Raw genomic sequence first — 17,137 nt, forward strand, 5'->3', positions numbered from 1 at the left:
CTCACAATTAAGCCCATGAGTGATCGGGAACAGATGTTTCCCTCGGGCAACTGCTCTCTTCCAGAATGATACTTAGATTTACTGTATCCAGGCACAGTCTGCTGTCACCTTGGCAGCACCTTGCAGCACATGGCCGCACGTGACCTACCTGTCCAGACAAGAGCCCCATCTGGCACCTTCTTGTCTTTCCTTTGGTGGGCTTGCCTGCTGCTGCAGCAATCCTCGCTTTTGTCACTGAGTAATTTGAGATGAACCACCTCATGAAAACTTGCTGGAAGCCTTGAAGGAAAGATGCCAACACACTCCTCCTCCTTCTTACTGGCACTCTTGCCAGTTGTTCTTTTCATGCCTGAACCAGGCACATAATGGACCATCCCTGTTATTCTTACTCATGTTCAAATCACTCACCTTATTTATGCATGATAACAAAAATGGTGGAAGCGATCGATTATCCCTGTTTGTAACCTTTCTTCTTTAGCATTTTTCTCCTGTGTCTCCTGGAGTTTCATTCCTTGACCAGTTGAGGGATCTGTTGGCCTTCCATCACTCTGGTACATGACAGGATATAAACATTTGATGTGTGCAACATGACTGAACGGCACTTGAGCTTTCATGATTATAGCACACAATTACTTCCTGCTGGCATTTTTCTTATTACACCTCTAATTTCCAGCCATCAATTTAGGTGGTTCTGGAACAGTAGTCCCTGCAGCAACCAGAGTTTTGTTGCACTCAACCGATTGAGTGAGCCTTATAAATGGATCCCTATCAGTTCAGAAACCTATCATTTCCTCCTGATTTATGAAAGAGAAAGAAAGACAGAAAAGCTTTAGATTTTGCTTGGTTCTGAAATGTCATGCTCAGGTTCCCCAAGGAGTGTAGATGTTCCTTACTGACTCCCTTAGTGATGACAGGATTATGACTTAGGATGAAGCTTCTTCCCATACCCTGTCATTACCCACCAAGGCTTCTGTGATGTGAATCAGAGCTGTGGGACGCAGAGCTCCTGCCTGGTGTAGTAAATTTACTACTCATAGAGAAACTTCCCTTGTTCTCATTTCTTTATTCCCTCGCTCTCTTTCTCTTTGCAAAGCTAAAGTTGTGAGTGGATTGGGACCAAGATATCACCTTAACTCTAAGTCATAGGATAAAATAAAACATTGGTTAGAAATTATTTGTGAGCCACATAACTTATGTTGACCAGAGCTTGCAAAAGCAGTCCTTTTCAGAAGATAGAACAGAGTGGTAATGTGATGCTAACACAGTGTGGTTGAAAATCCCACTGCTGAAGGAAATAGTATTGTGCAAAGACCACTCTCTCAACCAGAGCTTTCCTGCTTTTCAAATCACTCCTCTTTTGGCTTCATTTTCCTTGAAGGCAGCAAACTTTTTTAAATTTTACCTCTTCAGTGAGATTAGCACTGGTTGCATTACCAAGTCATAGCCAGTCCGCTGAAAGCCACCATCTTGGTTATATGGCACAATGACTTGAGAAACTCTGATTTAAATGAACAGCACATGTAAGCGGTTCTTTGGCATTTCCTTTCTGGGGTTTGTAAAATGATGTCTGCCTGTCAACTAAATAAAAAAATTAGTGCTATTTGCAGCAGGATGCCGCTGGAGTCAGCTGAATGCCACGAGAGTAGACAGGAGAAATTCACATAATTGTTTTAAAAGTTTTGGCTCATAACTCACTCTACCTTCCCTGTTTTCAGGTTATATTTGAGATGGGGTTCAAGTGGAAGTCAAACAGAAAAAAAAAAAAAAACAGATGTTCAACAAAACCCTAGAGACTTGAAGCCAGAATCCATCAAAAATAGGAGTAAACTCTGGCCCCACATTCCTAAAAATGCACCTGAAAGTGAACTGCCTGTGCCTGTGCCTTGCTGAGGGATGAAGCAGTTTTATTCCATTAGGTGATGCCGTGGTCGGGCACTGTGCTCCGGGTGGGTAGTGTCTGTGAGCATCTGGGGTCACCAGCAGTCTTTTCTCAGCAGCGTATACATACAGGTATTTTGATTTATGTCTATTTTCACGTTGCACTTCTGGTGCTGTTTGTCTTATAGTGAAAGGAAATCATAGATGGAAATACTCTGAAAAATTCACAATTTTACAGAAAAAAAAGATTTTAATATAACCAAAGGGCAACAGAATTCAAGTCCCAATTTCCGCTGGTTAGAATTCTAGAGATTGTCTTACTGTCCTGTGATGGAGCTGAGTGGTGCACTTGATTCCTATTGCAGTGACCTCTCTGTGGTGAATATTCTCCCTGTTTCTCTTGGCTTGTCAGACCAGGTGGAATCTAACCATAGCCTTCAAAATTTTGATATGCATTGCAGGAATCCACCTGAATTCTGACAACAGAATGCTGCTTAGGATGTCACATGGGCTTGGAGTTGGCGAAGTATGCTTCGGTACATTGACTGGGACTACTCAGGAGCTTCTGGCTATGTCATTGAATCTGTTTCTCAAAAGGCTACTCTCCCTTCAACAGTCTTTCTGACAGCTTGAGACTCAAGATCTCCATTAGCAATGTGGGGAAAGTTGGGAAGAAACGTGGGTATACAGAGAGAGGACGCACATGGAGTTGGAGGCTTGCTGCGAGGGACCACTTTGATTTTTCCATTTCTGGCATTTCAGGTTTCTTTTGCACATGGTTTCCAAGTGCTGTTCCTGAACATACCTCTGAATTATAGTTCCATTAGGTACATGAAATCTAGGGATTTGGGCATTTGCTATCCCATAGCCTCTATTTTGATTCTCTTAAAGGTGAGTTTGTATTCATGCCATTAAGAGAATATGAAGATTAAATGCCATAGGAGCAAATGAGCTCAATGCCTATACCACTCTTGGGGGGTAGCTAGAATCCTGAGCCTCCCTGGACAGCTAGAGAGAGGGGCCACCTTTCAAATGCATGTACTTTTGCAGTTCATTATCGAATCATATGGTACCGGCCTGGGAATATAAAGGAGGGTTTTAAATCTGCAGAGACAGGATCCCAGGGGTCCATGCTAATGCCTCACCTGTTTAACTCTTGCTCATATTCCCTTTAGGCCTTCAAGATAGACCAGGATCCTGTGTAGCAAATCCTAAGTAATAATTTCTGGTTCTTTGAATTTCATTCACCTAGTTTCAATTTCACTACTAACGTACTTTGGTTCATAATTTAAAAGGAAGGATTTATGTGCATATAGTAATTTCAAAAGGGGACTTGGTATGTATTATTCTATAGTATCTTTCTGCCCTTGAGCTCAGAGGCCTTTGTAGATGATAAGGAAGTATATCTTGAAGGGTATTTTTTGGCTTGTCCGGAGGGCTACCTTTCTGACTGGTCAGCTTTAGAGAATTCCTATTGTCAGACAGTGAAACTTTTGTCCAATCAGAAGCCTTAGGGAAACTCTCCAGCAAGATTCTTTATGCAGATCTGTGCAGAAAGACTAAAGGTCAAATATGAGAGGGATTTCCCTTTTCAGCAGCAGTCAGCCAAAGAAATGAGCTAGGAGCAAACTCTTCAGTACAGAAATGCATTAGGAATTAGGTTTCAGGGACACAGAACTATTCCTCTAACGTGTGCACCACCAAAACACAACAAGATTTTTCTGGTGTTCCCACCAGACCTTCATAAATGGGCCTTTCCTCCTTGGAACTGTGGGCAGTTCAGACAAGGTTCCCCACATGAGCAGTTAGATAATAATAACTGGATAGATTTTTCCCCAGAGATGATTAACAGCATGTCAGAAATTTAGAAAAATAGGGAGTTTAAAAAAAATATGGCTTTATACATATAAAAAGTTTTTAAATGTTTTTATTAAAATAACAGTTACATGATTCTGTGCTTGTTGGTAGGATAAAGCCCTTTTCCTATGGGTTGGTTGTGCTGTGTCTTCTTTGAGTTTTGCATGGCTGAAAGTTGGCTGTGGAGTTTCTCTCTCAACAGCTCACCCTAAGAGACCTGTGGAGTTTCTCTCTCAACAGCTCACCCTAAGAGACCTGCCTTGCCGTGCTCATCTGGGGAGACACCTTTCTGTTATTGCCCAGGCTGGGGTGCAGTGTCATGATCTCAGTTTACTGCAACCTCCGCCTCCTGGGTTAAGTGATTCTCTTGCCTCAGCGTCCCGAGTAGCTGGGATTACAGGCATCTGCCACCATGCCCAGGTAATTTTTGTATTTTTAGTAGAGATGGGGTTTCATCATGGTTCCCAGACTGGTCTTGAACTCTTGACCTCAAATGATCTGCCTAACTTGGCCTCCCAAAGTGCTGGGATTACAGGCGTGAGCCACTGCGCCCGGCCTTGCAAGACATCTTTAACACATTTTCTTTTTATTTATTCGTCCTTTTTTTCCTTCAAGAAGCCAAAAAGAGGAATGGTGTATTGTCTAAAACTGGGTTTCCTGGGAAACAGACTCTGGATTGGAGCAAAGGAATATGGCTGAGGAATGTTCCTGGGATCAACACCTGTGGAACAAGAGGGAAGGAGGACCAGACAGAGAACCACAATGTAGTCACCAAGAAGACTGCATCTTGTCCTGATCCCACAGAGAGCTCTGGACTGGGACAGCCCTGCAGAGTTGTCCTGGCTTGAGGCAAGGGACAGGAGGGCCTTCATCCAACTATGTGTGCCAGCTATCGGATGTGTACTGCCCCTGGGATGTGGGCATGGACCTGGTAAGGCAGCTTCCCGGGGTTGAGAGTAGCCCCCAGAGAGGGCCTCAGCTGACAGCCTTGTAGCTAATGCTCCCAACAGCTGGGGCAATGAGTCTCTTAGTCCTGAAAGGAGACATCTGAGTGTCACACTACGGCAGCCACACCACTCTCCTTATGTGGCTTAGCTCTTAAGATATGCAAAAACCTGATGTAGCTCTTTCCCATGGTATGCTCTGTTTCCTACCAACATATTTGTTTGGTTGATTTTGGGGATAAAGGTCCTCTATGTAGTGTGTGTGTGTGTGTAAGCCATATATCATATAGCTATCATATGATAACATATATATGTTATATCATATATAATATATATCATATTACATTATCTACATGATCTATTTTTATATCTACCCTAGTGTGCTATGCTGGTATGCTCAGGATTTTGTAGGTCTTTATGGGTGTCTAGAGGCAGCAAAAATACTGGAGAGAGGAAGTACTTTTGAAATAAGTTTAAAAAAAAAAACATGTCTGCTTTGAAAATCATCTGCCAGGTCTAGGTGTGGCCTGAAGGACCACAGAGTCCTCTGCTCTGGTTGTCCACGTGTTCGTAGTTGTATGATGACAAAGGAAGCATTTTCCCTCTGAGAGTGGTTTGTAACCACTTTGTGGAACTTGGACAGCGAAATGTGTTATTAGACCAGAGAAGCACACACCTTGCTGAGGAGTGTTGGCTCAGAAACCTTGGTCAAGGGAACTGCCAAGTTCTAGAAGGCTGTAGGGGGAAAACTGGAGACCTGCAGGCTGTTCCAGGGTTGATTAGATCCTGCTGTTGAGTGACACATTTCCAAATTAAGCCTTGTGTGCAGTGCCTTAAGTTTGTACAGTTCCTGACCTGACATTTTCATTATCCTATTTGGGGTTGCTATTGCTATTGCAACCCCAAATAGGTGAGGTGTTGGACTTCTTCCAATATGATTTTATGGATGAGGATATAGAGGCCTTATGAGATTAAGCCAGTTGCCCACAGTCTGTGTGGCTTAGAAGTAAGGCAATCATACATTCTGGTTTGTTCAAAATGGTCCTCTGTTGTTTCAGTGTAATTGTTGGTTGTACCTCCTTTTTATTCACATGAGTTTCTTGGTTCAGATGATACATGATCTGGCTTTTGGGCTCAGGCTTCTTGAAGCTGAATATGCCTCTCAGGCTTTCTCTAACGCCTTGCAATGGTCTTAGAAAGTTGTAGTTTCTCAACTGCATGTGGCTTCTGGGACCTGGAACAGTCTCTTCTCCACCAAGCAGGTGTTGGCTCTGCCAGGGTTCTGCCCACTGTCTTCCACAGCACCAGTTAGGAGAAACCAGAATCTATTGTATTTTCCACTAAGGGATTTTTTTTCTGAAACATATATGATCACAAAAATCTGGTCTGAAAGAAACACAGATGTAAGACAGAGTTTTTATCAGGTTAAGATTCTTTTTTTTTTTTTTTTTTGTATTCTTTTTTAGACTAGGGGGACTTGGACCTGTGCTGATTTTTGTTACTGAGTGGTGCTTTCTGGTAAGTGAATTAGGAGGTTAGATTCTGCCAGTCATCTTCAACCCTCTGCCCAGTGAGATACTTGGTCTTTCCCCAGGAAATAGCAGTGTGAATACAGCTCCCAGTGAGAAGAACCTATATTACTCTTCCGGTGTGGGGCTGTTGGCACCTTCTGATAGCAGCATTAAGTGTGAGGTTGGCAGGATTACGTGTGAGGTTGGAGAGTAACTGAATAGTCAGAAATGCATTAACATCCAATGCATTCTGCATGAGGCTGCTCATGCGTGCTATATCATAACACTCAAAGCCATCAACAGCTCAAAAATTCCCCCAACCCCAAATAACCCGAAGTATTATCAAACCTCCTTGGTTTGATAGTTATAAAAGCAATGATTGAGCTTGTCTTCAGAAAAAACACTTTATAATAGTTTAATCTGACTCACACTTCAAAGTAACTATTTGATTGGCTTAACATGCAAAGTCTATTCGTTGTAGGAATTATGACTCCTCTTGGACATCACCTTAAGGACATCAGGCTCATCTTAACAGTAAGCATCAATTGCTATTTTTGTTCACAATGGTATTCCCCCTTTCCCCTATTTATGGAATAAACAAAAAAGCCTTTTGGTTCGAATTTGGTTTGGAATAATTTGAGTGGTCTTTAAGAGCCACTAATTTTCAAAAACAACCTTAAAATTATGCCATTTAACAGTTTCTCCATCACATGATTGAAAGAGGAAAGAGAGATTTATTTTTCTAAGTGACATTTTAACCTACTGGGATAAGAGGGGGAGAGAGAGAGAAACTGGGGTCTCTTGAATGTGTGAAAACAACAAAGTCTCTTTGAGCTTTCACTTTTTATTAAAATACACAGCTAAAATACAGAATTAGAAAGCTCCCAATTTAAAAACTAACAAATGCACCAAAAGCAAAATCCAAGGGCCAGGAAGGGCCTCCCATCATACCAGCCAGTGACCCTCCTGGCTGAAGTTCAGAAATGAACAGAAGACGCCACTCTTCTCTAAAAACAATTGGTATCATTTTGGTTTCCAAGTAACATTTTCCTGTACAGCTGCATCAGATAGAATTCTCAGTTAAATAAATGACTCACTTAAGAATTAAAAGCACTGAAAAAGGCCAAAAATAATAATAAAAAAAAAGAAATCCGTTAACTGTTGCTGTTCTCCCCTTGAATTCCTTGCCTGGCAGCTTTAGAACAAGAGAGTAGAGTAGTCTCAGGTTGAACTTGACACAGGTATGGGAAAGTCTCATTGGGAGATTTCTTATCTGAATTACTCAGGGCTGTGAAGATATAAAATATTTAAGTGATCACCATTTCCCCCATTCCAATTTAAGAATTTTCTGTCTTCGGTGGCACATTCAAGACTTTTTCTTTCTTTCTTTCCTCACTATCCTCCCAGGCACCTAGAATGTGTGGGTCCCTGCCCTTCCAATGTGGCCTTTTGGATCAATTCAGTTTGATGAGACCATTTTCAAGAGAGACCTTTTGATAGGGCTTAAAAACTGTAAAACCGCAAGTTCTTAACATTACTATACAACATGTGAAATAGACATTCTCACCTTATTCATGTATTTCACTTCATTCTGAACCTGTCCCGTTCTCTGGTACCAACCTTGGATTTGGGGAAAGTTTGGAGATGGAGTGTATCTAGAGGGTACCTTACTTGGTAACAAAGATTTACCTTTTCATTTTCACCCACGTGTTTTGATATGACTGATTTAAATTATTTTCCCCCAAATACCTGGCTTCAGAATAAGTCAGTTTACAGAAAAAAGAATGATATGCCCAAGAAATCATGGTATAAAAAGTTCCAAGCTGGTTGTCAGGGGTCACCCCACCTTTTGGTATGCATTTCTTTTTGGCACCCTTCTCTTGTAGTGAAGATAAGCCTTTATCCCATGTGGGATACTGTGAAGCACATAGCAAGGACTACTGGAGTCACCCTACAACTTTTCTTGGGACAGAAAATAACTAGGAAAATTTCCTGTCATTTTCTTCTTCAGCCCAGCTACAATACATAAAAAGAAAAAATTGTAATGTTATTGGGATAAACAGAAAAAGAAGGGAGTTCTGATGATCAAAACTATAGGTGTTTGTCCAAAGATTATGTAGAGGTCTTTATTAGTAAATACAATAATGTTGATAGCATATGTGTATATCATCTGAAATCTTACTTGTTCCTAAATTCCTAGTAAGATCTGCGCAAAGCCCCCTTTCCACATCCTGTGAAAATCCAGAGTGCTTTCCATGTTTCCTGTGGGTTCTTGGGCAGTGGGTGAGGGAATGGTGCTTATACCTCATGGGCTTTTCATATTTCAGTCTCGTATGTCTGCTGAACTTCTGTAGGTTTTTAATTATCTTCTCACTTAATGCAAGTTGTCACTCCTTCCCATGATGCTGACCCAGATGTGGAACTTAGCTTTTTCCCATGATATCCACAAAAATTACATGCATATAGATGACACAAACAAATGGAAACACATCCCATGCTCATGGATGGGAAGAATCAATATCATGAAAATGACCATACTGCTCAAAGCCATCTAACAATTCAATATAATTCATATCAAAATATCAATATCATTGTTCACAGAATTAGAAAAAAAATCCTAAAATTCATATGCAACCAAAAAAGAGCCCAAATAGCCAAAGCAATCCTAAGCAAAAAGAACAAACCTGAAGGTATCACATTACCAACTTCAAATTATACTACAAGGGTATAGTAACCAAAACAGCATGATACTGGTATGAAAGTGGATACATAGACCAATGGAACAGAATAGAGAACCCGAAAATCAAGCCAAATACTTACAACCAACTGATCTTCAACAAAGCCTACAAAAATATAAATTGGGGAAAGGGCATCCTATTCAACCAGTGGTGCTGGGAAAACTGGATAACCACATTTAGAGAATAAAACTGATTCCTGTCTCTCACCATACACAATATTCAACTCAAGGTGAATTAAAACTGAAACTATAAAAATTCTGGAAGAAAATCTAGGAAAACTCTTCTAGACATTGCCTCGGCAAAGGATTTATAACTAAGACCCCCAAAGCAAATGCAACAAAAACAAAAATAAATAAATGGGACCTCATTGAACTGAAAAGCTTCTGCTCAGCAAAAGAAATAATCCTCAGAGTAAACATATAACCCACTGAGTGGAGAAAATATTTGCAAACCATGCATCTGACCAAAGACTAATATCCAGAATCTACAAGGAGCTCAAACAAATCAGCAAGAAATAAAAGAAATAAAAACAAATAATCCCACTAAGAAGTGGGCAAATGACATGAATAGCATTTCTCAAAAAAAGATATACAAATGGCCAAAAAACATGAAAAAAAAAATGCTCTACATCACTAATCATCAGGGAAATGCAAATTAAAATCACAATGAGATACCACCTTACCCCAGCCAGAATGGCCATTATTAAAAAGTCAAAAAACAATAGATGTTAGTATGAATGTGGTTTAAAAAAGCAAATGCCTATATACTGCTGGTGGGAATTTAAATTAGTACAACCTCTATGGAAAATAGTATAGAGATTTCTCAAAGAACTAAAAGCAAATCTACAATTCTATCCACTACTGGGAATCTATCCAAAGGAAAAGAAGTCATTATATTAAAAAGGCACCTGCATGTGTATGTTTATTGCAGCACAATTTACAATACCAAAGATGTGGAACCAACCTAAGTGCCCACCAACCGATGAGTGAACAAAGAAAATGGGGAATATACACACCATGGAATACTACTTAGCACCGAAAAATATAAAGTAATATCTTTTGCAGCAATTTGGATGGAACTGGGGGCCTTTATTCCAAGTGAGGTAACTCAGGAATGAAAACCCAAATACTGTGTGTTCTCACTTATAAGTGGGAGCTAAGCTATGGGTACACAAAGGCATACAGAGTGGTATAATGAACACTGGAGACTGAGAAGTGTGAAGGCTGGAAAGGGAGTGAGGGATTAAAAAAAAAGTACATATTGGGTACAATCTACCGTAATCTGGTGACAGGTGCACTAAAATTTCAAACTTCATCACTATACGATTCATCCATGTAACCAAAAATCACTTGTGCCCCTAAACTATTGAAATAACTTTAAGAAAGAAAGAAACCCAGATACTGCATGTTCTCACTTGTAAGTGGGAGCTAAGCATTGAGTACACATGGGCACAAAGTTGAGAACAATGGACACTGGGGCTTACTTGAGTGGGAGGGGTGGCAGGAGGAGGTTGAGGGTCAGAAAACTACCTATTGGGTACTATGCTCACTACCTAGGTGATAAAATCACCAAACGCCAGTGACATGCAATTTACTCATGTATCAAACCTGCACATGTACCCCATAAACCTAAAGTAAAAACTAAGAAAAGAAAAAAGTTACATGTATAAATTTTTGTGTGTAGAGAACTTCATGAAATTATGGGAGAACAGAAGTGTAGGTAGGGATTGAAGGACAACAATGTGCTTCATCTCAAAATTCAAACTATTTCACACATAATATTCCTGAACTTAAATGTCTTTAAGTATCCAGTATTTGGGATTAAAATTGAGAAAAAATCAAATTTTGAAGTATTTAAATTATACAGACAAAAATACCTAATACAATGAAGACCAGTGTACCTGCGCGTAATGCTGCAATGAACTCCTTTTTGTTTTTCCTTGAAACTTGTGTGATCTTATCCTCAGGGGATATACCTAAAAGCCACCTAAAAGCCAAGCAGTTGATGGCTGCTTCATCACTCCCAGAGCCCCCGGACTCATGGTACTTGCTGGTTCGTATCTCTTCCTTTTTCATTTCTCTTTCTCACTACTTTTTGTGTAAAATATCTCCTGAAACTCAAAATTATCCCTCCCCTCCCCTCCCTCCCCTCCCTGCCTGCCTGCCTTCCTTCCTTCCTTCCTTCCTTCCTTCCTTCCTTCCTTCCTTCCTTCCTCCCTCCCTCCCCCCCTCCCTCCCTCCTGAGGAATTCAGCTCTTTCTAGCCCTCAGCCTAAGCTCAGTTCCTGGTTCATCTTTGCATATGCGATTCAATTAGGACATACTGCAGCACAAAACCAAACCACATCAAACCAAACAAAAGAAAACTTTCTTTTAATAAGGCCATTCCCTTTAGAAAGCAGTTGGCATTGTAAAAGAAACTTGGTCTCTTCATTACTTTTGGGAAAGTAATCCATAGGATGATGAGTTTCTGTATCTCTTGGTCTGGGGGTCAATCTTCTGCTTGTGAGATTTTGTCTGGAAAAATAAAATGCACGATTTATTCATTCAACAGGTATTACACACATATTTATCTGGCACTGTTCTTATAAGTGTGACAGGATCACAAAGTTGAGTGGGATCTAAATACCTCTTAATCTAGTCATGGAAATAAACACATAAGCAAATACTCATAATACTTTAAAAATTTTTCCTCCGAGTGTGAAATGGAGTACTGTGGAAATATTGAAAAAGGAATGTTAAATTTAGTGAGAAGATGAGAAGTCTTCAAAAGAAGCAGCGGAAATAATAATCACAAGGTGTGGAGCCTAATAGTCTAATGTGTTTGGAATTGGCAAGGAACTGGGTTGCCAAATTTCAGAATCTTGGAAGGAAAATTGAGAAGCAGTAGCAAGTAAGGTAAATTGGTGCCAGATTTTGCGTAGTTGTATACACCAGGCTCAGCTGTTTGAATTTTAATCCATAAGCAATGGAGGAGCCACAAGAGTTTTAAAAATGAAGGCATTATTATATTTAATCTGAGTTTTTAAGAAAAGACTAACATTTGTCTATAAACTCTGACAAGTTAGGTCACTGTTGTGATGTTCCAGGGGAGAACGTAGAGAAATGGAACTAATCTTGTTTGGAAGAGTTGGATGAAAAGTAATTCAGAAAATTTGGTGAGTAATGAGGATTTAGCGTAATTACACACAATGGTCCTATCTGTGTGTGGGATGAAAGGAGGGAAGGGTGGAGGATATGAAGAATCCTAACTTGGAAGGCTAAGTAGGTCAGCATGCCATTCTCCAAGAAAGGGAGTTTGGGAAGAGGAACAAGTCTTTACTGGAAGGTTATAAATTTGGTGTAGGCAACTCTTTTAATGTCAATTGTTTATTAGGCACAGAATAAGCGTTGTCTGTCTGTGGTCAGTGGAACTATGGTTTTTAATATTTAGAAGAGGTAAGACTTCAGAGAGAGGTTTTGGGGAGGGTTTCAGTGTGGTCCAAAGTAGCAGAGAAATCTAGGAGGATAACACAGAATACAACTCATATGAAATTGGCAATTAGGGATTGTCGCAGATAATTTTCAAAAGCAAAGCCAGTGGTGGTAAGGTAGAAAAGACCTTAGTTGAACGACTGGAAGTTAGTGTGGTAGACACTGCTAATATTATTGCAAATATCTGTTCTCCCAGTTGCTGTCAATAGATCCTTGGTTTTATTCAAAGGGCCATGAGCAGCCACGGATGACCATGTGAGACATTTGTGGTCAATTAGACATATGTAGAAGTCTGTTGGGGATTTCTGGGAAAGTTTGTGGATCTTGACAGGCCTTGCTTCTTTTCAAATTTCCTCTTTGCTCTTCCTCCTTCTTCTGTCCTAGAATACTGTATGAGGCAACAAGGATGACAATGATTGTCTACACATTTAGGGTGATGAGAAAGATAGCATTGTAGAGACCTAACTGATTCTGACCTATCTGCCTCTAGAGACCTTATTTTGCAAGTCAAACAAACTGTTGAATGGCTTTAATCAGATAACCTAGGTCTTCATTAGCTGGGTGTGTTTTCATAATTAGAAGCTAAATCCTCAAGTTGGTATTAAACCTGGGCATTGACAACAAAGAGTCTTGGAGACTTAAAGTTGATGGCAAGATCCACTTGCCATCCATTTATTAATTATTCTATGGACACGGACATCAAAATCTTTTGGGGTAGCTCTAAAAATGCAGATGCTAGGTTATACCTATAGACTAACTACATCAGCCTATCTGGGAATGGAGCCTGGAAATCTACTTTTAATGCACTGAAGTTTGAGAAATATAGCATAGTTTATGATTCTTCTATGCCACTTTCAGATTCATGCATGTTTGCTACACTGTAGGCAGCCTGTGAAAGTGAGTTTGTGTCCATTCCACCGGGGATGGACGGTTATGCCTATATCTGAATAAGTTAAAGAAACAATTAAAGAGCTAATTGGAAATCTAGTCATTAGAAAAGTCAGGCTTGGATGCTGACATGCTCTAGGTTGATTCTATAATATGTAACATCAATATCTAGTGCCTTTAAAATCTGTGAAGGAATGGGAGATCTCAAGGGCTACTGAATAACTGAAGGGAAAATAATTAGGGTGTGAATCTTTTCCTCTCCCTCATCATTGAGCCCACAGGCACAGGCACATGTGAAATCTCTGGGGAAAGCAGTAAGAAATATTCCCGTAGAGATAAGGAAGGGTGGGGGAACACTGGAGTTTAAATCAAAGTTGGATAGTTTCACCATCTGTTTTCAGAAATTAGTCAAATTTTCACACTACTCTATAGTTCTTGTTTGGGTCACTAGACTATTATTATATATTTCCACCAGCCCTTTTAATTTTAAATAACTTAGCAGATTTCTTTTCTTCTTATGTTAACATAGGTAACATCTAGCAAACAGTTTACATTGACTCTGTACAACAACCAAAAGAGGATAAAGTTTTGACTTGTTTATTTGTAGTTTCTTTCTTTGAACATGGAGCCTCTGAAGAGATTTCTTTTTTCAGTATGGTATGTTGTCCAAATGGAAATATTCTGCAAAGTAATGCCTTAAGGATAAAACCAAGATAAAGAGCTGACATCATTATGTTTGACAGAGCATATACAGGACTTATTCTGAAATTGAAGTGATCAAAACTAACCTCATGAAAAAATGCAAACACTCAAAGGTTGTATGAAAATATACATAAATCAAATTTGTAAAGCAATTCTAATGACATTTTTTAAAAAGCAATTTTCCTCTAAAAAGACTCATCAGCTCCACTGTAGTCCAAAAGCTTTCTGGGTGGCAGAAACGATGATGATTAAAACCTGAGATGTGGGCAAAACTCTTTTACATCTTCAAAAATGTGAAAACAAACCTTAAGGCAAAATGCTAAAAATAGGCTCATTTTGGTGAAATGAAGCTGTTTGAATAAATAAAATTAATAGATTTTATCTAAACCATCTGTAGTGTGAAATGGGAAGTCATAAAGAAAAGTCCTTAGAGACTTCTGATCACTCTACATTAGAAAGGAGAAGGGTAGGAGATAAAAATGGGGTCTCTTTCTATCTCTCTGGGAATTAACAAAGTGATCAGCAAAGTGAAGCTGCAGGCCAACCTGCTCTGGCTGCAGGCAATCTGGCTTTTCCAGCTGTCCAGAAGTCGAAGGTAAATGCTCTGAAAACACAAGACCAGAATCATATCAGTAAACCAATAGGTTGTATAAAGTAACAGATTCTCCTGGAAGTAAGGAAAGAAAGGAGGAGAGAGAGAAAGAGAGAGAGGGACCTAAACTCCCAGAGACTTAGTACTATAAAGGACTGTCACTTCTGTTATGTTGGTCTCCTGAAACCACATCATGAAACCAGATGTTAAAAATGACCCAACTCAACAGCTAGAATGGCTTTGTAGGTATGAGTATTTTGTAATAGTACCCGGAAATTGCAGTTTCATTTAGACACATTGTTCTTTCTTTTGTTCTTGTATGAAACTCTTGCTAAGACCAGATTTGGGTTTCTGTGGGTCTACCTTGATAAAAAACAAAAACAAAGCAAAACATGAAATACCCCAGAATTTGTTCCAATTTTGTAGAGAGATGAATTCTGAGGATTTTCCTCAGGATGGAGAAACCGGATAGTCCTTGCAAAGGCAAATCTAGTATGATAAAAGTACGGGTTGCTTTTATACAGGACAATTTCTACACGTCTGTGCATTATACCAAGAAGCTAGGTTTCTGAAGGGACTTTACCCATGGACCACAAACAATGGGGATAACTTCACTGGCTTTTGGGTAGTCATAGTGGGGTCCCAAGAGTTTGTTGAGGAACCCTTGCTTAATTCATTGACTGTATCAGATTCTGTCTTGGAATTGGTATACCCCTTCACCTCCCACACTTAGTTAACTCATCTGAATAATCAAACAATTACAGGCCAATGGGAGGCAACCAAGCTTATAAAAGAGCTATGAAGAGTAAGTGTGCCACATGCTGTCCTACAAAGCATGATAGGAATACATGTAAGTGATTTTTTTCCCCTGCCCCTACCCTGGCCTTTCTTTGATTCTATTTAAAGCAGTATTAAGTTTTTTGGGATTAAAGGTTGAAGGTGTAGTCTTTTAATTTGATTAGCAACAATGTGCTTTAAATCCAGTGATAGAACTCTTGCTTTGCTGTAAAGTCTGAGGTACTTTTGGAGCAAGTAAGAGGGTGTATTTCTGCACAATCTTGCACTTGGCCTAATTTCTCAGTGTGAGCAGGGCTCTGCAGAGAGAGTTCTCGCCCTAGAAAATGACCACAGTGCCATAAGCCCAGAGCTATTTTAGAACTTAGAACACTCAATGACGTATGGTCATAGATTAATTTTTAAGTAAATTCTGTCCTCTTGATTTTTCTTTGTCCACAACCTGGGCTTCAGAGCCAGGCTCAGTGGGGCTGAGGCAAACACACACCTTTCTTGTGTTCTCAATGTCTATAGTCACTTCATGTCTCTGATTGTAAGTGCTGAATTAGTGTTATTTCTCATCCCACTACCACCCCCCATTGTAATATGTGGAAAGGACCAGAGAGAGAGCTTTAGGGTGCTGATGGCAGAAAGCGACATATTCAGGGATGAGTGCATGACTCATTTGTCTGTACCTTGGAATCTGGCTGGATTTGATCCTGATTCAAATATCAAGCATCAGAGTGCATCAACAGCAGAGACTTCAAAATGAAGTCATTTAGAAGTTAAATGTTGGTAAACACCTGCTTGAAATGTCCTTGTAGACGGCTTAGCTTCTAAGCCACCTCCCTCCTTCCCCCAACTCCATACCTCAAAGTGTAGTGGAAAGTGCCAGCAGAGAAAAGGTTAAGAGATGACAATGTCCTTTTGCATCTGCTCTGACAACTTAGTCCTGCCTGATGCAATGCAAAATGGCTGAGATTAATCCCCCCAAAAGCGGTCATACTGGAAAGGCTAATGTGACTTTCACCACGACACTGGGCCCTTTGGAGTCTGATGTTTAATTCCATTGGAATGTTATTCTTTCCATTGCTTTTCTGACTATACTTGGATTTGAAACTACCAGGTCTTATTCCAGTACAAAACTCAATCTGCCTCGTCTTTAACAGACTTCAAAACATCCAAATCTGTTTTATTCTACAGGTTTCCACTCAACCAAAAAGCAAGGTGCATGCTTTACCAAGTAAGTGGCTTGTCCTCTTTTGGAGTTCTTGGGAGAAATCCCAGTTCCAATGCTAACGATGAATGGCCACTACTGAACTTCCCAGCATCCCACTGTGGGGTCTTTTCCCAGTTATACGGCAGATACGGCATGTGCCTGGCCTGAAGAAACAAAACATTAACTTTGGAATTCTAATGGCTTTAAACCTTTGATCATCACTTTCTAACTGTCTTTAAAACATTTTGCCTACAACAGTTGCAAGCTGTGGTTTTTTTTTGTCTGTGTGAGGTGACTAACAGTGCTACCGCTACCGCTCTCTATGTGGGGAATGTATTCATCTAGCACCCAAAACCACCTACTGGCTTCCGGCACCTCTTATCAGCTAAGCCATCAGCCCTGAGCTGACATTTCAGCATTTAGAAGCTCCCTACCCCCAACAGAAATAAGTGACAGGAGGAGAAAAAAGCTCATTTGGCAATAGTTTGCTTTTGCTGTTTGGCCTAGAGAAAGACATTCAGAGTGGTAGAAGATTGTTTAGGAACAGCTGGCGAGCACCAGG

The sequence above is a fragment of the Macaca mulatta genome, chromosome 8 (assembly GCF_049350105.2).
Source record: "Macaca mulatta isolate MMU2019108-1 chromosome 8, T2T-MMU8v2.0, whole genome shotgun sequence".
Lineage (NCBI taxonomy): Eukaryota > Metazoa > Chordata > Mammalia > Primates > Cercopithecidae > Macaca > Macaca mulatta.